The sequence below is a fragment of the Botryllus schlosseri genome, chromosome 1 (assembly GCF_051294905.1).
Source record: "Botryllus schlosseri isolate E-star chromosome 1, Bs_hap1, whole genome shotgun sequence".
In the NCBI taxonomy this organism is placed as follows: Eukaryota; Metazoa; Chordata; class Ascidiacea; order Stolidobranchia; family Styelidae; genus Botryllus; species Botryllus schlosseri.
The window spans coordinates 5340807-5363423 of NC_137236.1; the positions used below are offsets into that span (position 1 = coordinate 5340807).

At 38.6% G+C, this 22617-nt stretch overlaps 3 protein-coding genes across 4 annotated transcripts in view; 1 reads left to right on the top strand and 2 right to left on the bottom strand.

Annotated features, from left to right (window-relative positions):
• Window positions 1-11951, bottom strand: part of LOC145441575 (uncharacterized) — a 232529-nt gene extending 220578 nt beyond the window's left edge. Inside the window, exons 1-2 of the mRNA XM_080322656.1 lie at window positions 9581-11951; window positions 4885-4908 (exon numbers count right to left, since the gene is read on the bottom strand). The gene's annotated coding sequence lies outside the window, so the exon portion shown is untranslated. The remainder of the gene's footprint in view (window positions 1-4884; window positions 4909-9580) is intronic.
• The window catches only part of LOC145436771 (uncharacterized), a 355402-nt gene that overhangs the window by 182197 nt on the left and 150588 nt on the right, over window positions 1-22617 (bottom strand). The window lies entirely within an intron of this gene.
• LOC145441576 (uncharacterized) overlaps window positions 1-22617 on the top strand; it is a 268801-nt gene that overhangs the window by 156645 nt on the left and 89539 nt on the right. The gene's annotated exons all lie outside the window — the stretch shown is intronic.

Genomic DNA, 22617 nt, shown 5'->3' on the forward strand with positions numbered 1-22617 from the left:
GTACGACTTCGTTGCATTCGTGACTTCCTGTCTGCTATATCGATCAACAGGGATATCGATTAACAGGAATATCTAGTTTCAAATATCCCTGTCGTCCAATCGTACTAAACTAAAAGACGCACACGATTTCAAATTGGTATTTCTTCACTGACATATAATTTTTCCCTGCCAGATGAAATTCGTCTTCTGGGGTTCTGATTGCCAAGACAGGAACATTCGGTGCCAGTCATTTAGGCGCCCTTGGACAATTAAACCTTTAGGTCTTTTGTAGGCTATATATAACAAAGTTTTCGGTTTTAATTTGCTCTGAATACTCATTAAGGATATGTCCTACCACCACATCATCTACTGCGAAGCAATTTTTCTCCAGCGCCCCCCTGAGCCCAGCGCCCCCCATATCGCCCCCTGAGCGTTTCCGCCCCCTTCAAAATCGCCAGCGTCTCTTGGGGGCGCTGGAGGCAAGGTTAAGAACCTCTGGCCTCTACCATATCGCCGCCGGTCTCGCATGCTTAGGCTGCTATCTACTATCATTTAGAGACAATACCGTTAATTGTATAATGATTAGCAATCGCATCTGTAATAGGTCTTGTGCTCAAGATGCCGTGTCGCTAGCCTGAACTATCGCTTAAAGACAATTCTGTTAATTATACAATGATTAGCGATCGTTATGTCATGATTGTTCAACAGTGACATCGTAAAACAGAATGACATCATATACTAAATCGGAACTATTCATGTACTGAAATGCAGGGTGCTAACTATACATGGGTACAAGCTTTTTCCCAGAATTTGCATGCTATTTTAGGGGTGCGCATTATACATGGGGGCGTACTATACTAGGAAAATTACGGTAGCAATAGCTCTCCTAATTAGATAGATACATGACAAGGAAGTGTTTGCATTTTCAGAAGAAAAATTTAGCTCACAATGACTGATTGCTTTACTTACAACAAATAGAATCACCGACATATGGTAGTGATAATAATTATATCTATTAATATCAAGGAGGGTACGATTACAGTACTTGAAAAATGATCTTTCACTACTTGACTTGAATCATTACAAAAATACCCGATTAGGATTCTGGTACTCGAACCATTGTACCCAGACGCGCTAATGACATTTGTACAGTATAAATAAATGAATATATGAACCAACGAAAAAAAGACAGTAATCAAACAGCTCTATGTTGGTGTTTAATACAAATCACAATGTGACTTTACCCAAACAACATGTGAGACGAACATCAATACTTCCTGCCACCGGACAGAGATGCAAACTTTACGGAACAATAATTAATTCAGCGACTGCGATTAATTAGTGTTCCCCATGAACATACAGACACGTATGGTGTTTTGTGGGATTGAAACACTTTTCACTCTTTCAGCTATTCTCACTACACCCGGACATTTCTTACAGTTGAAATGACAATTTCTGGCGTATATCTCGTCGATTGAGTGGCCGTTGGTGTGATCTTGAGAACAGACTCGGACCGCTACATTATTCTAGTTGGGTAATTGGAGCAAAATGCCAGTAATATAGTTCTTATCTAATTTGTAAAATATGTTTTTATGATCTTATTTTAATTCTCATCTAGGGGCTAATGCACGATGTAACGTAACTCGTAGAAATGCAAGGCCAAGGATATAGGAGTATGTGCATTTTCCGCCCGCATATCTGTTGTCACGGTGCACACTATAGCCTATGACGACAGTGTCATACAAATGATCGCATGATCTCATGCATGATCGCAGCTTCATATGATTCATATTTCCGACAGTTAATCACCGAGCATATGGATATTTTTTCACAAGAGCTTCCCTCATTTTAAATTAACAATCCACCGAATATTAGCCAATCTTCAGGGCATCAGAATTGCGCCAATTTTCGCTTTGCAGATCTAAATTATACACTAACAGGTTGCGGCATTATGCTACTCAGATAGTCCATTCATATTTACCATTATATACAACAATAGGACGCTCAGAAACTCTATTTTGCGTTATTCGCTATATACTACATATACATGGATACACGGTACTATATAACCATACAATAAATCAATTTATTCCATCAATTTTAATAATACACTGTGATTGACTCCTAGCCCCAAATCACTTATGGATCGGAAATTGACTATATAATACCAATTCGAGCATTGCTTATTGCGATTTCAAATGTAAGGCCTTCGGTCGATTTCCAGTTTTGTCTTCACGTTTAGTAGTGAACTAAATATATCGACGATACATTCCTATCAATTCACCCTTTGGTTTGGACGTATAGAACATTTGCGAGTCAAATCATTTTATTAGAATCTCATTACGTTTATAGCGATTCTATTTAGACGTTTGTCCTATCGCATGACCATACCTAGACGGCCATCACTCTCCCCCCACTTTTTTAAAAGGGTAGGTTGTTTTATATAATTCCCTAATACACTACGCATTTTTTTAACTGTGAAACTTTGGTTATTAGCTTCATCGCTGCATTCAGTTGTTCTATCCCTCACCAATTATAAGGTGAACACACGAATCAAGGGATCGATTCATCTTTTAGTTCTATTTTACATGAATACTTCATGGCTTGTTTCCCCCGCAAATGCCCGACAAGATCTTCCAATTCTGTGGCAAACGGCTCATACACCGCTCTCCATGTTTTTAGTCTATAATAGTATTGGCGTCGTCATTAAGATCGGGCTGTTGGAATGGCGCTTTTGACAGCAATACGGATTGCTTACGAAGTTCTTCCAATTCCAATCTAACCTTTATATCCGATTCATTTTGCAACACATATTCCGTTAGTGGACCATCAAATACCTTACGCAGGAAATATTTTGGCCTTTTATTTGTCGTTACAAACGAGGCAAATATTAAATCTCCACTATGAGATTTTTGATGTTTCGGCACGCCCACGTCAACATCCACTTCGGGGCCTATGGGATCGAAAAGATCTGGCGTCCTAAAACTTTTCGACCCGTCGCACTCACATTTTACACCCAATGTGACCATATTCCGTGCCTGCACTTCATCACTATTTTCAACGCATATCCTAACGGCGCTGTCACTATTAAATTGGCACGGGTGCGACTATACAATTTCTAACGACCTAACATTCGAAACAGCCTCGCGATTGCTGTTTTTCACGTTATCTCCTTGTTTGGCCAAAGTTTTTATTTCCCGCCCTTCACCATCATATTCTATTACGGCATGCGTCGACAATGAACACGGAACACCTATTTTGGACTGAGCCAGCTCGTGACTTGCAATTGACGGGCTCTTTAACACCGTATCAATTGAAGGCAGCGGTATAACCTTGTCTATCCAATGATATCCAATAATATTTAACGGGACATTACCACACGCAAAAGGAATTGAAACCCCATCAATTTCTATATATATCAATGACTCTACCAGTGACGATCCACCTATACCTAATATTGTCGATGTATCCAATTACCCACGTATAAAGCTAATTTCCTCTACGATCGAATAATTATCTGCCAAAACTTCAATTTTGTAGCTTAGTCAAATCAAAGCTGTCCAATCGGGAAATAGTCTACTATTCCAGAGTACTACTCAAATAGTTTTTTATTTTATTTTTTATATATGCAGACATGTACAACGTTGTCTCTACTTCTACTTGAGTATCAACGCTGACTACTTTGACCAGCGTAAAATTTATTTCCTCTATCTAATCAAGTTATCCGGGCAAACTAAATAGAATTGAAGATAATAATTGTTGATGCGCCTTCATATCGACTTCATGGGCATCAGCAGTGGACAATGTAGGCCTACGACATTTTCTAAAATACTATCAGCAACTGTATCGACATGTAACATGTATCGGAAAACAGCTATCATGCACCAAATAATCAGCCTATTACTGGGTGATATCAATATTGTTTCTTCCGCAGTAATAAATTGTTTTTTATCGATCATTTTTGGACGCTGAGAAGGTAATACTACCTGTGGCACCTTCTCTCGATCGAGGGGCGTTAAGAAAGTCCCCTGTACAATGTGATGATTTGCGTTCGCATTGAGCGACACTCTTTCTGTCATTGACCGTGGTGTCGGGTGATTTCCAGATTCCAACTTCGTATCTTCTGTGACTTCGGGCGACGACTGAAGGGACCCACACTTCGGAAGAGGTATCACTGGTTCGACTTTTGCCGGCGTCGGCATTTCTAACAGATTTGAAACTGGGCCTGTGATTTCACTTCTGGCCACTCCAGATTTTGCTTGGCTCCTTAAGACTGGTTCAAGCGAATCGGCGATATTTTTGGTACTCACTTTCCGGACGGTAGTCAAATAAGTTGTCGCTTGTTTGACCTCTCTTCTGGCTTTTTTGAATAGTTTTGCCGTCTTGTGTAGAATAGACGTCACCTTTTTCACGAATTTTGCTTGATGCTGGACACGTGCTGTCACCTGACCTTCATTAGCCCAAGTCGTTAGCTGTCGTTGTTGAGTGGTCTTCATCAGTTGAGTGTTTTTGCGAAGGGTGCGAGTGTCCTCTTTATGTTTTCGTAGCCAAAATAACTTCATGATTGATTACCGCTCACCTCCCCACTCTTCAGAAATATGTGAAAGTCCACTCTCTTCTGAAGACGAATCTTCCAGAAGCAACAATGATTACCAGGCGCCTTGAATTACAATTTCGTCGGGTGCCTCCATATGTGTTTGTAGAAAAATCTTGCCTCCAATCTTGTTAGTAGGAAGATATTGTTTTTTGCCTGGGTTCTTTTGCTTGTAATCCAATTTTGGTGAATCACTGTTGCAGGTGGTGCAGCCTTCGAAGTGTCTTGAGCTTCCAGCGACCTCAAGGTCCAGTTTAAGATAGCCTATCTGTACGTAATTAGGCCTGATTCATCTCCAGCGAGATGCGTACCTTAATACAACCAAATACTCCAATCTTAGAATTTACACTCAAATAGCGACGTTACCATAGCAACAATACATTCATAAAAGGCATCCAACTGTTATTAAAACCTTTTAAAATCATACAATTCGACACATATGCGATCCAGACCATATTTCAATCATGTATTCATAATTAACCCAAGATCAAATCATGTTAATTTTCTGTCGAAGGGCTTGTTACATCGTCACGTGATCGTTTAAGCCTGATCAAGATTTTTTGTGTATTTGTATAATCTAGGGTACTTATCTAGTTTTATGACGGTTCTCACAAGAATCTTGTCTTGGTTTTATAACCGTCTAACCTCACTCAAGTATAGGGGTCCTAGTTGCTCTTGCGTGAACTAGTTATAACGCATACTAAATAATTCACACAAAATCACACAATTTTCAATATACATTGATTCCAAAAATGCAATAAATACTTACACATATATATGTAATCACTTTACTTCTAAAGGATTTGGCTTGGGACTTTAATAACCGTTTTTCTAGGGTGACGCAACATGTGGATATTCGCTTCAGACACCTTTGTTACGCATAACAAGCGTGTTAGATTTGGGTTGTATGTAGGGTGGTTTTCACTAATCACCTACCTATCGGTAGTTAGTTGACCAAAACGATCACCTAATTTTGTTAATGACCTTCTTCAAGAAGTTATCTGCCTACGGCCTTATATACTGTGTCGTAAGTATTTTCTGGGCTATAATACTGACACTATTCCCAGAGAACATCAGATAATGTTTCCTTATAAGGATTATTGGTGGGTAATCACACCTCTGTTGTTTAACAACAACACGTGTGTGATTAATGGCGTCATATGGGCCGCCGTGGTAGTTACTTTCAACTTAAACGAAAGCTGTAGAGAGTACAGTATACATAAACAGTAATCCATAATCTATACCGCTATCGCTAACAGATATGTCATCCTAATTTTAAAGGCATGCTTGTTCCTAATATCGGCATACTACGGATATTCAATTAATGCACTAAAGCATACAAGCATTTACAGTTCAACCATAAAATTACGCCATACACCTGAATTACCGTGCCTCATCTCCAATTCAATCTTTGGATTGCAAAATAAGTAAGTCAAGAAATACGAAATATAATGCATTACAGGCTATACATTAAAATTAGTACTTCACCATATAGGCGAATATACGATTCATAATTGTTTACAAATTGCGAATAATGATACAGGACGAGTAGCCACTATTACTTGACATAAATTGTCACTATATTGCTTTAAAAGGGTCATATAAAGACACCATAAAACAGAGTCTAATAACTCGGTTCACAAGCATTATGTTATTTCGATATCTCAGCTCAGCGTGGATTTTTTCTAACAAAATGACATTCAAACATTAATACAATGCGTCAAGACTGCTTACTACAACTATAAACTTTTGGTAAATATTATTTTTGATTAGCCTATATCTAGATACTCGATCCTTATCCATTATGAGCTCCTAGTACTATAAAGACATATTTTATTCATTTCCGAAATATGCTCAATTTCAAATCTTCCACTTTTTACTACATTCTGACACTAGTCAACAACATCTTTACAATTAATACAACTAATCTTGCTCGCGTGATGCTTCTACTGGCAAAATACGGTTCATTTGTTATCATTACATTTGCATTTTAAGATCCGACTATATACTTCTGATATCCGCTAACACTATCCTATTTCTCGAATCCAAAAAGGTCTGGAATCACCGTCCTGTTTAGATCCGCGCTAATACAATAATGACGGCGACTAACGTATTACCCTATATTTAATGTGTGACGATCAACATCTGGCCATATGTCCAAGCTTCCGGTATTTAAATTCAGCTAACTTCCTCATCGCATCACTCGGGCATTTAACTTGGTGATGTATTTTCTAGTTTGTGATGTCATCAACCTCAATTTAATTTCACTTTTGGTTTTAACAAATAAAACAGTTTTATATAAACGCTTTGTGTTGCATCGTTATTCAACATTTTGAGCAGTCCGTAGATTTTGATAATAATCCGTGATATCTCAAAACATACACAACGGTCCGAATTTTAGATAGCGCCAGTTAGCCATAGTTGCTATGCATTCATCAGCGTAACTAAATCCTAGAATTACGGGTCCCCAATTGATGATCGTTTGGTTATAATAACCGTAATGCCACGGTTTTTCCCGCTTCTATGCCGACTCGTTTATCAATCCCTTTCCTAATTGTGTCACATTATATTTCGCCTGCAAACATATTCACATATTTTATATCGGTATTTGTGATAAATTACATCGGTATTTGTAATAAATAACATAAATTCACGGGGCTCGATTTTATAGAACTACTAAAGTAGTATTAACACCTTTATTTCCCATTTCTGCCTTAAAAGCACACAGGTTAATGTAATTTCCACCCGGTAAAAAGCAGTGTGCCCATTAATAATTTTCCGTTTATGACACGGCGGACTTCGCATGAGCGCCGGGACGAAACACCGTTGACTTAGGGCAGATCGTGCACAAGCTCCCTCATCTAATGTCTGGATATCTTGAAAATGCTACAGGAGAAATGTATCATGCGGAACGAGGCAAGCTTAGTGTACAGACGTTTGCCATTCTCGTGCCTGAACTCTTGATTTGGTATGAACTAAACTTGATTATGGGTGTAGTTTGATTCAATTCCATTAGGCTACTAAGTTTTTTTCAAAGTCAGACATTCTAATTCTAGTCATATTTGGAAAAAAACTGTTAGTATAATTCTGATTTTAATCTCATTGGGAAAAGCAGTAAATTTTCTAGTTGTCGAAATCACGTTGTGAACATACAATGGAACTTTTTGCATTTTTTTTAACAATACAGCATTTCCAATTGCCACACAAGAATGTGATAGTGACACATATTTCATGTAGCGAGTTACAAATTCAAAAGTCACTTTATTTTGGCCGAAAACACGGCAGATTAGGTCAGGGAGAAGACTTCTCAATGTCAGGGGCATACCGATGAATTGCTGAAGACTGTCAGTGAAATTATCATTTTTGTGACTTGACTCGTGACTTTTGACTGAAAATTTTCTTAATGGCAAACACAAATTGAGTTCAAAATAGCAGTGACTCGAAATGACTTTTGACTTGATCCCAATGCTATGTCGACAACTGATAGCAGGACTAAATATCAACACTCTGCCATACCCACACAAATTACAAAATAAACAAGCAAAATATGGTGGCCTACTGGTACGATAACATGAAAAACTGTCTCTCAAATTACAAAATCCGATTGCACCGTGCATTGTATTCAAAGGTCTTAAGATATCACTGCTCGAAAACATCACACAGAATCGGCTGATTGCGTCAAAAGTATATCAGGCCAGCATAAACAATAAATCGCTGTTATTTTATAATCGTGTCCATTGTAACTCTACAGAATGTGCCAGACTTGTACGAACAACCCTCCTGGTTAGTTGACGGTAAACTGATTTATATTTTAGGCAGTTCTTATTCCAGTTCTAGTTGCGGCATTTCAAAAGTGAGTAGTTCTAGTTGCGGATTTTGAAAAGCCAGTAAACAGACGACAGATGGCAATTTATTACTTATCACAGATAAACGAATATGAATGAAGATGATGATATAACCTGTAAAGACCATATTACATCGTCTGAAACATACCTGTGGAGTGACACAGTGCACTCATGTTACCGTAATAGAAGAAACACAAATAAATAACAAGACAGCAGTCGTGTCAAGGTGCTAGTCATAGCAATATAATGTTGACATCACTAATCAGAGGCAAAAGCATGGAACACTGTACCTGACTAGAATTAAGATATTCCAGATATGGTATTTTCGATTCATGCCCAGCCAGAACTTTGATAAATATAAGCCTATCAGGAACAATGTTCTGAATTTTTGATCCCATATAGCATATTCAATAGACTGTTGAATCAATCTAAAGTTAATGCAGTGTACCGTACATAAAAGCTGACTTGATTACATTCTTGTGTCGCAGTGGAATAACATGCACAGTAGCATATTGTCTTGGTACACGACTGGAAAGCACTGTATCACAATGCAAAACGTACCACAACAAGCTATCAAGATCAGCCTGACTACTATTTATTGACAACTTCCTATAATACCCACGTGCCAATTGGGCTCGAAAGTCACGTGACTTTTCAGCATAGCAACCACCGTCTGGGGCCAAGCGCGTTTCTGGTAGCATCTTCTCTGCGACAGTAATGCATTTGTATGTCGCAATTTCTGCTACTGCGCTGGTCTTTGCTGTCACATTATGTGTTTGTGTTACGAAAGTGGCTAAAACAGGATTGATTTTTTTTCGTGCAGATAGATGACAATGTATAGTATTCAATTAACATGATGGATTAGAGCAGTTTAAGATAGCCTATGTCAAACAAGTAATTCCAAGGTTTAGTACCTTCATCTGGACCTACTAACTATTCATCGTATGGCTGCAGCATTATTATGCTTCAAGTGTATACTTATCGACACGGAGTCAGTGATCAGTCAACATTAGAGATTAGTAATATTGTAACATTACCGTACCGTGTTAAATTTGATTTCAGATGGATTTGGTTAAGCTACTTTTACGATTTGCGAGTTCTTCAAAATTAATCCGAATCTGGTCAGAAGAAGTCAAAATGATTTAGACAACGACCATCCAACATCAGCAATGTATGGTGGTGATGGCAGAGAATTGGGAAATATTCAGTTCAGCCATGAGTAGAAAGAAAGTTTATGACGTAGAGGTTGGTAACTGCAAAATTACGTGAAAGATTGGGGAAGCGTTGGAATTGAGTTCGAATCCCACTTGACGCAAGTGGGTCGGAGGCTTATCTGGACTCCCCAATGCTTACCTAACTACATGAGCAGCGTCATGTAATCAAGCCCAGATGGCTAAGTAAAGCCGATGACGCTTGAAAATCGGCACCACTGACGAGGACGCATGGAAGCAAGCAAGAGAAGAAAGATGGTGAACGAATGGGTGACAGGAACTCAGAAAAAGCTTATCAAAAAGCAAAGAGACCTTTGAACTTTAAAGCATTTATGTTGTGGTGCAAACAGACGATCATCATCATCATCATTGCTTTATTAGCAATTTTATCAGTTCAATACACCGCAAAATGCGATACAATGAGAAGACAGGAAGATGTCGAAGCGACTTGGAGTAGTCTATGGAATCAGACACCCATCTTGGCCTAGGCGATGTAAAGAGGAGGCATGCACACTGAATGAAAGTAAAGAAGATAGTATTTCCACCTTTTCAGAGTACTATGTAATATTGCATACTTGCTAGAGTGTTATATTTTTGAAAGTAGTTTTAGGACATGTTTGCGGCACTTTTGTGATGTGTGTATTGATAGATATCAAGTGTCCCTATTCTACCAAATCAAGATCATTAATAGACTTGAGCATTTAGAAGAAAGTCTTCATTTTGAAATGAGTCGGTGATACTATAGTACTTGCCCAGCATCACAAGTACTTTGACAAGTGCAGGGCAGCTTGTGCATTGCATACTCAAAACTTATGCCAATTATTCGTTTTGGACCCGATGATACCCTAAGATTCTGAATAGAAAAACTACCTAATTCTGATATAATAATATTTCCACAACAATACTTTCTTAATCTTGCATACTCTCGCTTGATTTTACAAAATTCTAAGAGTGCTGACGAAATCAATAACTGGCCAATAAATTCGACAAATTCACAACTTGATAATGTATTTCCTTTGTACCGAGAATGAAACAAATAGAATGTAGGTATTGGTCACAGATTAGGTATTCCTGATTAATGTTGCCAACGTGCCATAAACGGATGCAGTTTTGACTTAAGCTATACACTGCTACTGTGGAGGTAGTCTTAAACTGACGACTCACTTAAACACACAGAGTTGGCTTGAAAATGGGCAGGCATAAGCAATACAATTGAGAGGACTGTGTTAGTATATCGAAATTGACGTAAACGAGAATAACAGCAAGCAGTGTAACTGTGAGTACTCCATGGCAATCTGTAGTTATTGCGTTGCTGCATCGCGTCGACGTCAGTATCTTCCATTGACAAGCCAAGATGCTGAACGGCGTCTGTGTAAATTTAGGGTGCACTGGCCCTGGCACTGAGAACGACGGTAAGGGATGCAAGTGTTGTTGGGTCCGTATGGTTACGAGGCTGGTCTCACACAAATGACCTACTGGTGGCGTTGATGTACCGTATGTCGACAACAATGTCAGTTCCTTCCCAGCGTTTTGGGTGGATTTCTACCAAGTTCAGGAAGTATATGTGGTCCCGACTTTTAAGGCCGGTATCGTCTTGAAGTGTTCGCTCCACCTCCCTACGGTGACGTCATTCCATAGACAGTTGAGCTGCATTTTCTCACGGTTCAAGAGGTAAATAGCGTGCGTGTGCTTTTCGTTCTTGCGATGAAGGAGATGGTGTCTTCTGGAGAGCAGTTTGTGGCAGAGATACCAATTGCATCATACAAGATGCCGGGATCAGAGATGCCCCGGATATGGTTTACGTATAGCGCACAGTGCAACTTCACTAGCACAGCAATCAGGTACAGATGAGTGAGGCTAGCATCAATGTTTGCATTGATTTGTTAAACATCTAAAAGTATCTATAAAGAGAATAAAATGGTTATGAATTAGCCTACCCTCTGATTTTTGTTCAAGAAATTTGTGTAAATTTTGTATATGGCAATGCAAAAGCTACTGAAGGTAGAAAATTTTAAATTTGGTTCAACTAGCCAAATTTGCTATACATTTTTTTGAAAACTCAACCATTTCATGGCATAGCCAGTAAAATTTTATAAAATATTTTATTTTTTCAATAAATTAATTTTTTTTTGTAAAATCTGATAGCTTCACTTCTGCATGTTGGAATTGAGCCAAATCTAACGTGCAACCTTTTTTCAAGCCAACCTAACAATTTTGTTCATGAGACAGTGAAATTTGGAAAAAAAGTTGTTTTTGAACAACACTGATGTATAGAAACTTGACCAAAATTTAGAAAAAACATTGGCAACCGTGCCAGTACTAAATTATACGAAGTAGTGTCATGAGTAAAAGACCTGGTCTTCCATTAAAAGAATATTTACATTCCAGTTAGAATGATACCAAATTGTAAATCGCTGCATCATCACAAAAACCAAGTCGAAAGTACGGTACTCTTGTCCTTGTCCGGCAATAGCAGTCTTCTCAGCACTATACTTGAAACAATCAATAACTTCCTTCTGATTGGCATGGTTAAACTTGAATTTGGCTGACCGAAATTCTTTATTATCTTTTTCGATAAATGGCACAGATATCTTGATAGCAAACCGATGCGGCGATGCCTGCAGTTGATGCATCTATTCTTAGGCCAATTTCACTATATAAACACTTTAATAAAAATCTAATAATTGTGGGTTATCTTAAATCATTTGCTATTGAAGCTGACTCGATTACGCTGTCTTTGGGGCACACAAAATACCGGTATGACATTTGATACCACCAAACAAACAAGTCAACATAGATCAAATGTTAATTATATTTATCATTCCCACTAGCTTTATTAATTTCAGTCACTTTCCTGTCGTTTTCTGGCAATTCAGAAGTCGATGGAAAGACTACTCCGAATTGTTTTCTCATCCATTATAACAAATAGGCACGTTATACCCTGGCATTTTGCGCGGCTGCAAAACAACATAAACCTACCTAGTTAGTGTCTAAAAGTCCTGAAACTAGCTAATAAGTCATAGAAGATAACATAAAACTTAGAACTGTACTTCAAACAACCTCACTGAGACAGAAAATACGGTTTGAAAACATACCAATATCGCATTTAACACAGGGAGCGGCTATCTAAGATAGTTGTTTGGCCCCAGCGAACCACAAGTCACGTGACTTTCGAGCCCAATGTCTGTGCTAATTTCCAAACATTGCCTAAAGCCATTACTACACGCATCGATCGTATTCGTATCGCTTTCGAAAGTGATATTTGTCGGCTGTCGAGCCGAGTTTACAACCAGGCTGTCTCACGCTTCGTGAATGGGTGTGATGGAGGTGTGTCTGTGCCGGGCAGTCAACTAGAAATACGGCGCTTTCGGGAGCTTTACAACCCCGCCTTGCTTCTTGCCTGCTCCATTGTTCAGTTGTGGCATTATTAGCTAAGCTTCGGACTTTAGCACAGATATTGTGGGAAGTTGTCAGTCAGTACTGTAGTTAGGCTCATTCATGTAATTAGTATGTGGTGGATTTTGCATTGGAATAATAGTGCTTTCCAGACATGTACAAATTAACTGAGCACTAGATTTTGAAAATACGCAACTTGAAGTGGAACTAGAATTACTGACTCTCGATTAAAACTGGACTTGGTTCAGTAAAATCCGTAATCAGTTGACCGTCATCTAACTAGCACTGTAGTTCCTGCAATCTACAAGTCTGGAGCTTTCTATAAAATTCAAGTGATCGTGATTTCAGAAGCTCGCCTATCAAACAGACGTATGGAGGCCTCACCCAGATATACTTTTGCTGGTACCTGCCCATTTTTTGTGTTAATCATATTCCGACATTGTCATCATCATCATTTATTAAAATAAACCACAAATTTGCGATATAATGAAAAGATAGGAGGGTTGCGAAACTACTAGGAGCAATGCTTCAGTCAGACACCCGCCTTGGCCTTTATCATGTAAATAAATGGCATGTACAATGAATTTTAGAAAGGATATCCAGTGATACTTTCAAAATATCATGTTAGATAGAACCCGATATTGTGTTGTGAGAGCCAGTTTGTATATTCTCGTACTTGTAGCATATCTGCTGTTTGATTATTTGCATTTGTATTAGTATTTTCTCAATGACTGTGTAAAGTGTGCTAAAATCTTAAAGTTTAGTCCTGCCATCCTTTGTAGCCAGTGGTGGGATGGAGTCAATGCCTTCGAGTCCTTTCCTATCCATACCAGACATGGGGTGATTACTTCATGAATGTAATCGATTGCGATTACGATTAGTTCCGAATGCCGCGATTACGATTACGATTACGATTACAGCAAAATCTGGAAGCAGTCGATTACGATTACGATTACATTGGAAAAGTAATCACGATTATTCACGATTACATTTGTTTTACATCTTATAAGCTATGCTGTAAGACAATATATGGATTGCGCTGAAAAGGCCTAATGAGATAACAAACTCCCTTTAAAAAAGATGCGTCATTTGCTTGTTACGCCATAATGTAGGCTAACGATTGCCCATTTTTATGGAGGTCACTTTATCGCGCCCATCGACGTGCATTCTTGCCAGGGCCATAACTACCGCATCCCAAATTTCCCAATAGGGTAGAGAGCGAGCTCGAAGGGGACTCAAAAAGTATTTCGTAAACCAAAATAGTTATAGAGTCTTTTCGAGAGATCTAATTAACTTGAAAATCCTCTCTAGACCAGTGATTCCCAATCAGGGCTCCCAGCTAGCCTACTCGCAGCTCCCATTGACGTTGGAAAATCCAACAAAAAAAAATCAATCTATAACAAACCAAAAAATTGATAATAAAAATTCCACTTGCTTGGCTTGGAAACTGGAGTTTATAATTAAGGGTGGAGACCAATTCCTTTGCTGTCGAGTAACGATTCTCTATACTCAGCAACGATTTCGTTACTCAACTCACGTCAGAAAGTATGCTCACACTCAAATGCGTTTGGATGGGCACTCAGATTTAAGTTTGCTTAACATCGGACTTAATTAAGAGCAAGTGGTGTTACAGCACGTTTTACAACGCTATCTGACCATCAAACCAATGGATCTTTGTCTTGATTGTTAAGTTCAACGGCCGCATTGACGGAATGAATGCTTTTTTGCCCATGATGAAATTGTTTTTTCAAGTCCTATTGTAGTTAATGTGGCCACTGACCCTAGTAATTTACAGCTTGAGTTGTTAGACATGCAGTCATGATATAAGACATGACAATTTGTTTGTGTGTCTCACGAAAGTTTTTCTTTTAGTCTGCTACGTTTGAGCCAATACAAAATCTTTTGATTATATAACAAATCCGAGGTCACGAATTAACAACATACACTAAAGTAATTATAACAAGATAATATGAATTATGAATTACGTGCCCCCAGCTCTACTGGTAGGTAATTGTGTGGCGAGATAGCGCAGTGCTATAATCCATGGCTGCAACACCAATGGTTCCTACCAAAGTGTTGTAGGTTTATCTAGGCTCCTCCTCGCCGCCTCATCCGCGTAAGCGGTGTCTTACAAAAAGCCTAGAAGTGGGCCGTGCTACAAGCTGGCGGATACGGAATCAAAAATGCATAAAATCGGCCTGGTGTATAGGACCGCTGTAGTCGACAAACACCACGATTACCTCAAACAAACAAACAAACTCTACAGGTAGATCTGACCATCGGGGGCTGAGAGAGGATTAAAAACTAAGAGTAATATAATATTATTGACGAAATTCAGTCTTCAACTTGAGATTGCCACCCTATGGGGCCAAAGACCAACGTTTGAACTGGGGGACGAATTGCTGTTTTGGTCCCGAACCCAGCTACATCCCACGCTAACCTGATGTATAAGCACATGGCCATGGCGGTAGATCCCAATGTTGAGTAAATAATTGTGAAATAACGATTGGCGCCCGTTTCAAGCAGAGTCATATGAGAAAAAGAAGAAGCGAACATAAAATTCTGCCTTCAACTTAATCAACTTAATACTACAAGCGGCAGTTACGAGAAACGGCCAAAACGGCTCGGTTATGATATATATATATTAGGGTTGTTCAGATTTGAAAAATTGTCCGGAAACTTCGGCCATTGTGATCCAAATGATGGTTTAGTACACAAAAACAATTTTATGAGCAATTTTGGTCATCTTCATCGTGATCTTCCTTTTCCTCAAAGCCCCCAAAGATCAGGGGCCAATTCTCCTAATTATTGGGGATTCCCCAGACTTTTTACCTAGCTCTTATCGTAAAGCAGTGCTCTGAGGTGATGATTGTACCTTTATTGGAGTTTGCAGTTGAAAACGACCGTCTATAGGTGATAAATATCATGGTTATATATCTTCTGGGCAATCGTATTGAACTACATATGCCAGTGCGACCTTCTGGTACATGTGTTGTTATCTCTATAGGCCCACTGTTACAGCTAGTCAGGCTATATGAATGAGACAATTGCATGCATTTCCAGGTTGCTTTTATTTTGTCAACGTTGGTGAAAGATCTATTAAGTAGGAATATAATGTGCAATGCCAGTGCCTCCGGACAATTTCAGCTGATTTGTAAAATACTGAGTTGTCTAATTTGATGGAGAACCGGAATTTAGTTGAAGAATGTCTGAAACAAAGCGGAGAAGGGTTGTACCTGTCCTGCAAAGAACAAGAGACAAGTCCACTACTCAACATTCCCGTTCACTTATTGCCCGAAGACGACCAAAACGCAGGACTGTCCTGTTCAAACAGTCTAAGAGGTTGCCATAGTGTGGAATATGACAAGGGTACCTACTGAGCAACATTGTGAAAATCCAACAAGTTCATGATACAAGGCTTGCTCTTGTAACAACAAGAGAGTCAAGTGAAGGCAATGTATGTTTCTGAAACTCATTGAATTTATTGTGAGAACATTTTGAATAATCAAACTTTATGAAGCAGATTATGGCAAAAAATAATCAGCACGTTATAACATTTTCGTGGCTTGCGACAATTGGTATTATCATTGAAAAGATGTTGAGAATTCCAAGTAATTTTCCATCTGTATGCTGAGTATAAGAAGACAATATCACAGCCAATGCTTCATAGTTTGTTCCAAATCTGTCTTCTGTCAACTTTCCATCCCAGTGTATAGCAGCATGATTGGGTAGGTCTTGTTGGAATGACTCAAATATATCATGTGGAACCTTACGGCGATTAGCCTTTATATGTCTCTTTTATACTTGATATGGATAGCACAAAGGCATCAATATTCCCTCCACATGCCTGCATGAAAGCACTAAGTAGCATAGTTGCTTAGTTATCAGTCAATTTTAGGCGGTCCAGCTCATCAGTAATATGTTTCTTTCTTAACAAGTTTCTAGGAGCTTGAAGTTCAATAAATGAAGGATATTTGATTGTAGCATCATAATCAGAGGGTGGTGTACTGGTTTCCTTCCCAGGTGATGAGTACATTAATGTAATAAATTCATCACTAGAACTTATGCTCGCAGATGCTGAAACAGGTTCGTCACAGATCTCAGCCTGGCTTCTTTCAAAGGTCTCATGTTTTCCTGCGAGTCATGCAATGCGAGAATACTATTGGTCCTCATAAAATGCGATGTCTTCATTTTTCTGAGATGGCGACAACTGCGTCGCAATGTCCAAGGTCCCCCAACTTATCGAGTTCATCACAATTGACATGTTCTTTTGAAGATAATAAAGTTCAAGCGGCATGAAGTTTGGCAACCTCTTCCAACAGTTTGAAGAAGAAAATCCAGCGTTTTGGTAGTCTTAGGGCAGTTTTCTTTCCGATATAGCAGGTATTTTAGAGCTGGGAGTGACTGATACAATCAGATGACTATCCGCTCGAATAGTAACCAGACTTCGATCTTGTTCTTGGTGAATCCGGCACTACCTTTCTCCGCTTTGTGTCAGGCATTCCTCTTCTACTAAATTGCACTCTACCATCAAATGGAATTAGTCGTTATGTTACAAATAAACTAAAATTGAGGTAAATATTACTGACATTACATATCATACACCTTTCAATACATTTACTGCTTAAAAAGTAGCTGCAAATCTCTGCATTTGTTCACGACTTTGCAACCCAACGGCGCTCCTTCGAAGTACGATCCATAACAAACCAGTGTCACCCGTGCAACTAATAAATGCTTCCCATGAACACAATAGACAGGTTTTGAACAGGAAAACGGAGATACATTTGAGATTTATAAGACAACATTTAGGTACAATTTTGAAAACAAGTATACTTCCTTGCAATTCCTTATTTCTGCACAACCGTTTCCAACTGATAACATCACAAAAGCTACAAACTGGTTACACGGTCAACACTACAGAGCACTACGTCAACGTAAACACTCTGGTGTATCAGCTGTAGTAAGGAGAAATGACCTCGGGATCTTTGGGGGCTTTGAGGAAAAGGAAGATCACGATGAAGATGACCAATATTGCTCATAAAATTGTTTTTATGTACTAAACCATCATTTGGATCACAATGGTCGAAGTTTCCTGACAATTTTTCAAATCTGAACAACCCTAATATATATATATATATCATCAGCTGTTGATTTTACTGCTTCATTGCAGAAACCCCAATGTTTTATTTGACGAGTACAAAATATCAAATCTTTGTCCGGTGTCGGTCCGTACTAGGCCTACTGCTCGCCAAGCAGCAACGGTCAAACTGCGTTTAACTATAAGCATAACCAAACATCAACACGTAAGGTACTATTTTAAACTAGGCAGAGCGGAGACAAATTATACTGCTGCTAGGTAGTAGCGTGTGGAACGTGTTGATAACCTCATATAAAGCACGGCAGGTGTTCTTACAATCACACTAGTGTACGACGTATACGTACATCGAACATCTATACTTACTGTGGATACTTCTTACGCAATGACGCGCAAAGCTAACTGCGGCTTCTGACGTAATAATGAGCAGTGGCGTTTGAAAATCAGACGCTTGTGCTATCACGAACCTTGTATAATATCTCTTTCTTGTTCACAAATATTCAGTTTATGTCATGGTCCTTGTACAAATAAAAAGTAATCATTCTTTCACAGAGAAATCGATTAGATATGGGAAGTAGTCGATTACGAGTACGATTACTTCGGATTTTTTTTTAATGTTATCGATTGCGATCACGATTACTTGAAAATGCTGTAATCGTCGTAATCGATTACGATTACTAATCGCGATTACCCCATGTCTGATCCATACCTACATGATCATCTGTCCGTCATCAATCAGTGCTCCCTACGAATTAGTCGAAAGTTATGGTAGTTATAATTGGTTTAGAGCAGTATTGGACAACCAGAAAACTTATATGTTTTATAAATTAGACTAGAATCACAGGGAATCGTGATTGATGATGCGGTAACTTTCCTGGCGGTTATGGTTCTATAGTCCAGTTTTAAAATGTCAAATGTTGCACACTTCTGCATTACTACAATTAGAAAAATGAGTTAACAAATCTTATATTGATTTATAAATTCGGGGCGTAGCCTATCTTTCTGCACCATGTCGTAAAATGAGTTCATGATCTAATTTTGACTTAGCATACGTCACAATGCTGCAGATTTTGTACAAAACTGTTTTTCAGCTCAAGTCACGAGGGAAGTTGTCTAAAAAATTTTAGATTTCCAATCAGAATCAAATCATCAAATATAATCAGCCAGTATTTGTTTGATGTAATGTGTGGATATATATGTATAATTCTGCATAGGGTATAACTCAAGTGCTCTATTTTCGCCAGCCATAATTATCATGCCAGTTTAGGCTATTATCTGTTTTATCAGTAATGTCACTGCATGCTGGTGAAAAACCCATATCAAAAACGTAAAAAAAAGTGAAATCCAGTAAATAAAGGATTGATATTAATCACAACGTTTTGCAAAGTAGAATAGGCCATTTCATGACTTGAAATTTGACTCGAATATTTGCTTCCGAGTCATGAGCTCGTTGGGCGAAGTTCAGTATTTGAGTATCACTCATTATTTTGTCATTTCAGTATGAATGACGATAAAATTCAAAATATGTATCCGTTTTGCGAACACAAAGAATACACCTCCAGTTCCACGTCACATTCAAGATAATTATGGCATTTTGCAGACCATGCCTATTTCATTGCCCTTTGTGACAAAGCTGCAGGTGACTCACGACTTCACAGATATGTCATTTCCACAAACGTGCGTAGCTTTGTACTGCACTTTTCGTACGATGCGATCGATCAATGTAGGTTTCGCAGCTTCCACTGTAGATATGTATCGAAACTATAATCTCGGTTGATAAATTACCTAGTAGTGGCAAAGAGTGGCAAAGATTTTAGTACAGTACTCAAAAGAATCATCCCTAACGACTCGACTCGAGCAATCCAATCATTGTAACCAGCCCTACTCGCAAGTAATGAAGTTCAAAGTGAGTTTGAAATCTCTTTAAAATTGATATTAGACTTTGTCCATCTCAAAAAAAATCGATATGTCTATTTACTAAAAATTACCGGTGGTCAGTAACTAGTTATTTCTGCTTTTTCTTATTGGACGGTCTACCCATGGCAGTTTGAATTTCTACACTTTGACATTCAGAGCAATGAGCAGGGTTTCCGCTCCTTACTGTGCAAATATAACTCTTCGCAGGACCAAGGCCAGCGTATCTGAGCTCAGTTACGTTACCATACTGGAATCTGATGGAATAGGTTTGCCTAAATCTGTAGGACCAATCTCAGCGTCAAGGCGCGGAAATGATAAGTACATTTCCCTTCTGATCCGTGGGGCGAAGACGAGCAAGGTCCTTACACCCGATCTGTTGGACGCAAGTACCGCGTTGGTGATCCCAGCATTAGTCATTTTGTGTTAATTGCAAAAATAAATTGAACAATTTCAGAAATAGTCACACCTAATTAACTGCGAAAAGTATGCAACGCCTTGACGAAATCTACTTTCAACTAACAACCATGTTTTCTTGACACTAGTTCAGTACAGGCAGAAACAAAATCATATATTTTAAGCAGGGGTGGTCGAAGTAGTCAGACTTGATATCCGAGTAGAAGTTGAGGTGGCGATGAGAATTTTCACTCAATTGCAAGTAAAAACAGCAAATTGCCGGGCATGTCAAAACTATTTCAAGTGGAAGTAGAAAATGATTGTTTGGCAGACTACGTACGTAAGTAATTTCAAGGCTTGACTGTCGGAGACCATCGTAATCGAACTCAGTTAAAGACGCACTGCCCCTGGCTTTCGATTAAGTCATATCATTCTCGACGTCGCAATCATACATATGCAAACCGCTTGATTTTCGAAATTTTAAAACCAGAATTAAATTTACAACTGTCAACATTCAATAATCCGCAATTAACTAACTAGATCAGTTCCAAGGTAAATCACGAATATTTATCATATCAGAATGGAAATGCATTTGAAAGAATGGTACTGGAAGAAGTTTTGACCCCTGAAACAACCTGCAGATATGCCACTGTTAGTAGTGATGTCTGTTAACCAGAAGTGGCTGTGAAAACATGGTGCAACCAGTATCACAATTTATGTCGAACGACTACAGTGTTTTCATAGTTGTTCTGGAGCCTATTTTTCTTAACATGCAGCTAGAACTAAAACTGACTACTAAATTCCGATACGCAAGTATTGCAAATGCGTTGTTCACATTTTAATGATGCAATTTGTTTAGATTTATTACACGCTCAAACACATAGCAGGTGGTGTAATGAATAAATGCATATTCTGAACTTGTGATGAGCACTTCCACATGAAGATGAATGATCATCCATGCGATATAGCCAAGAATCCGTTCTCTCAAAAAGTTGACTGCAAGCCTAACACTTATTCACATGCTGGCATCAAGAATCATAACTGTGATATATGTGGGAAAGCATTCTTTCATAAGTGCAACCTCAAGTCGCATATGGATATGCATGCCGGTAACAAAAATCATCAATGTTATATATGTGGGAAAAAATTCATTCGGAAGAGCCACCTCTCGACACACATGGATATGCATGCCGGTAACAAAGATCAGAAATGTGAGATATGTGGGAAAGCATTTACTCAGAAAGGTGCGCTCAAGCGCCATGTAGATATGCATGCTGGCGTCATAAATTATATATGTGATATATGTGGGAAAGCATTCACTCGTAAGGATAGCGTCACGCGTCATATGGACATGCATGCCGATAACAAAAATCATAAATGTGACATATGTGGGAATACATTTTTGTGGAAATTCGACCTGGTGTTAAAAATCATGAATGTGATATATGTGGGAGAACATTCATTCAGGAGAGCAAACTCTCGCGTCATATGGATATGCATACTGGTATCAGACACCATAAATGTGATATATGTGGGAAAGCATTCACTCAGAAGGATGGCCGTAAGCGTCATATGAATATCCATGCTCCCGTCAAAAACATTCCATGTTATATTTGTGGTAAAGCATTCGCTCAGAATGGTTACCTCAAACAACATATGAATATCCATGCTGGCGTTGAAAATCATGGATGTGATATATGTGGGAAAGCATTCTCTCGGAAGGATACTCTCAAGATTCATATTAATAGACATTCTAGATCAGTGGTTCCCAACCTTTTTCCATCCGCGTACCACTTCGAGGTTTTATGCAGTGCTCGCGTACCACCTTCATAATTTACGCACGACGTAGGCGGTAAAAATGTTTTCACCATTTATGTCGTCATAATCACGTTATTGACCTATGTGGGGTGTAGGGCGAATTTTACCTAAAAATTGGAGGATTTTGACCTAAAAGACTTAATTTTGACCAAATTTTGACTTCATCTACGCAAATTAGGTGTTTTCGCACAAAATGCTAAAATTACACTACTTATATTCAATTTTGGTAAAGATTGTCCTTCCTTACGAAGCAGTATGGCCTGAAAAAGCCTTTTTGAGTTAAATTTTGACTTAAAACTGACAAATTTTGAAAAAACTTTATTTTAACGATATCTGGCCCAGTAGTTACATCACGTATTATGGAGGAGT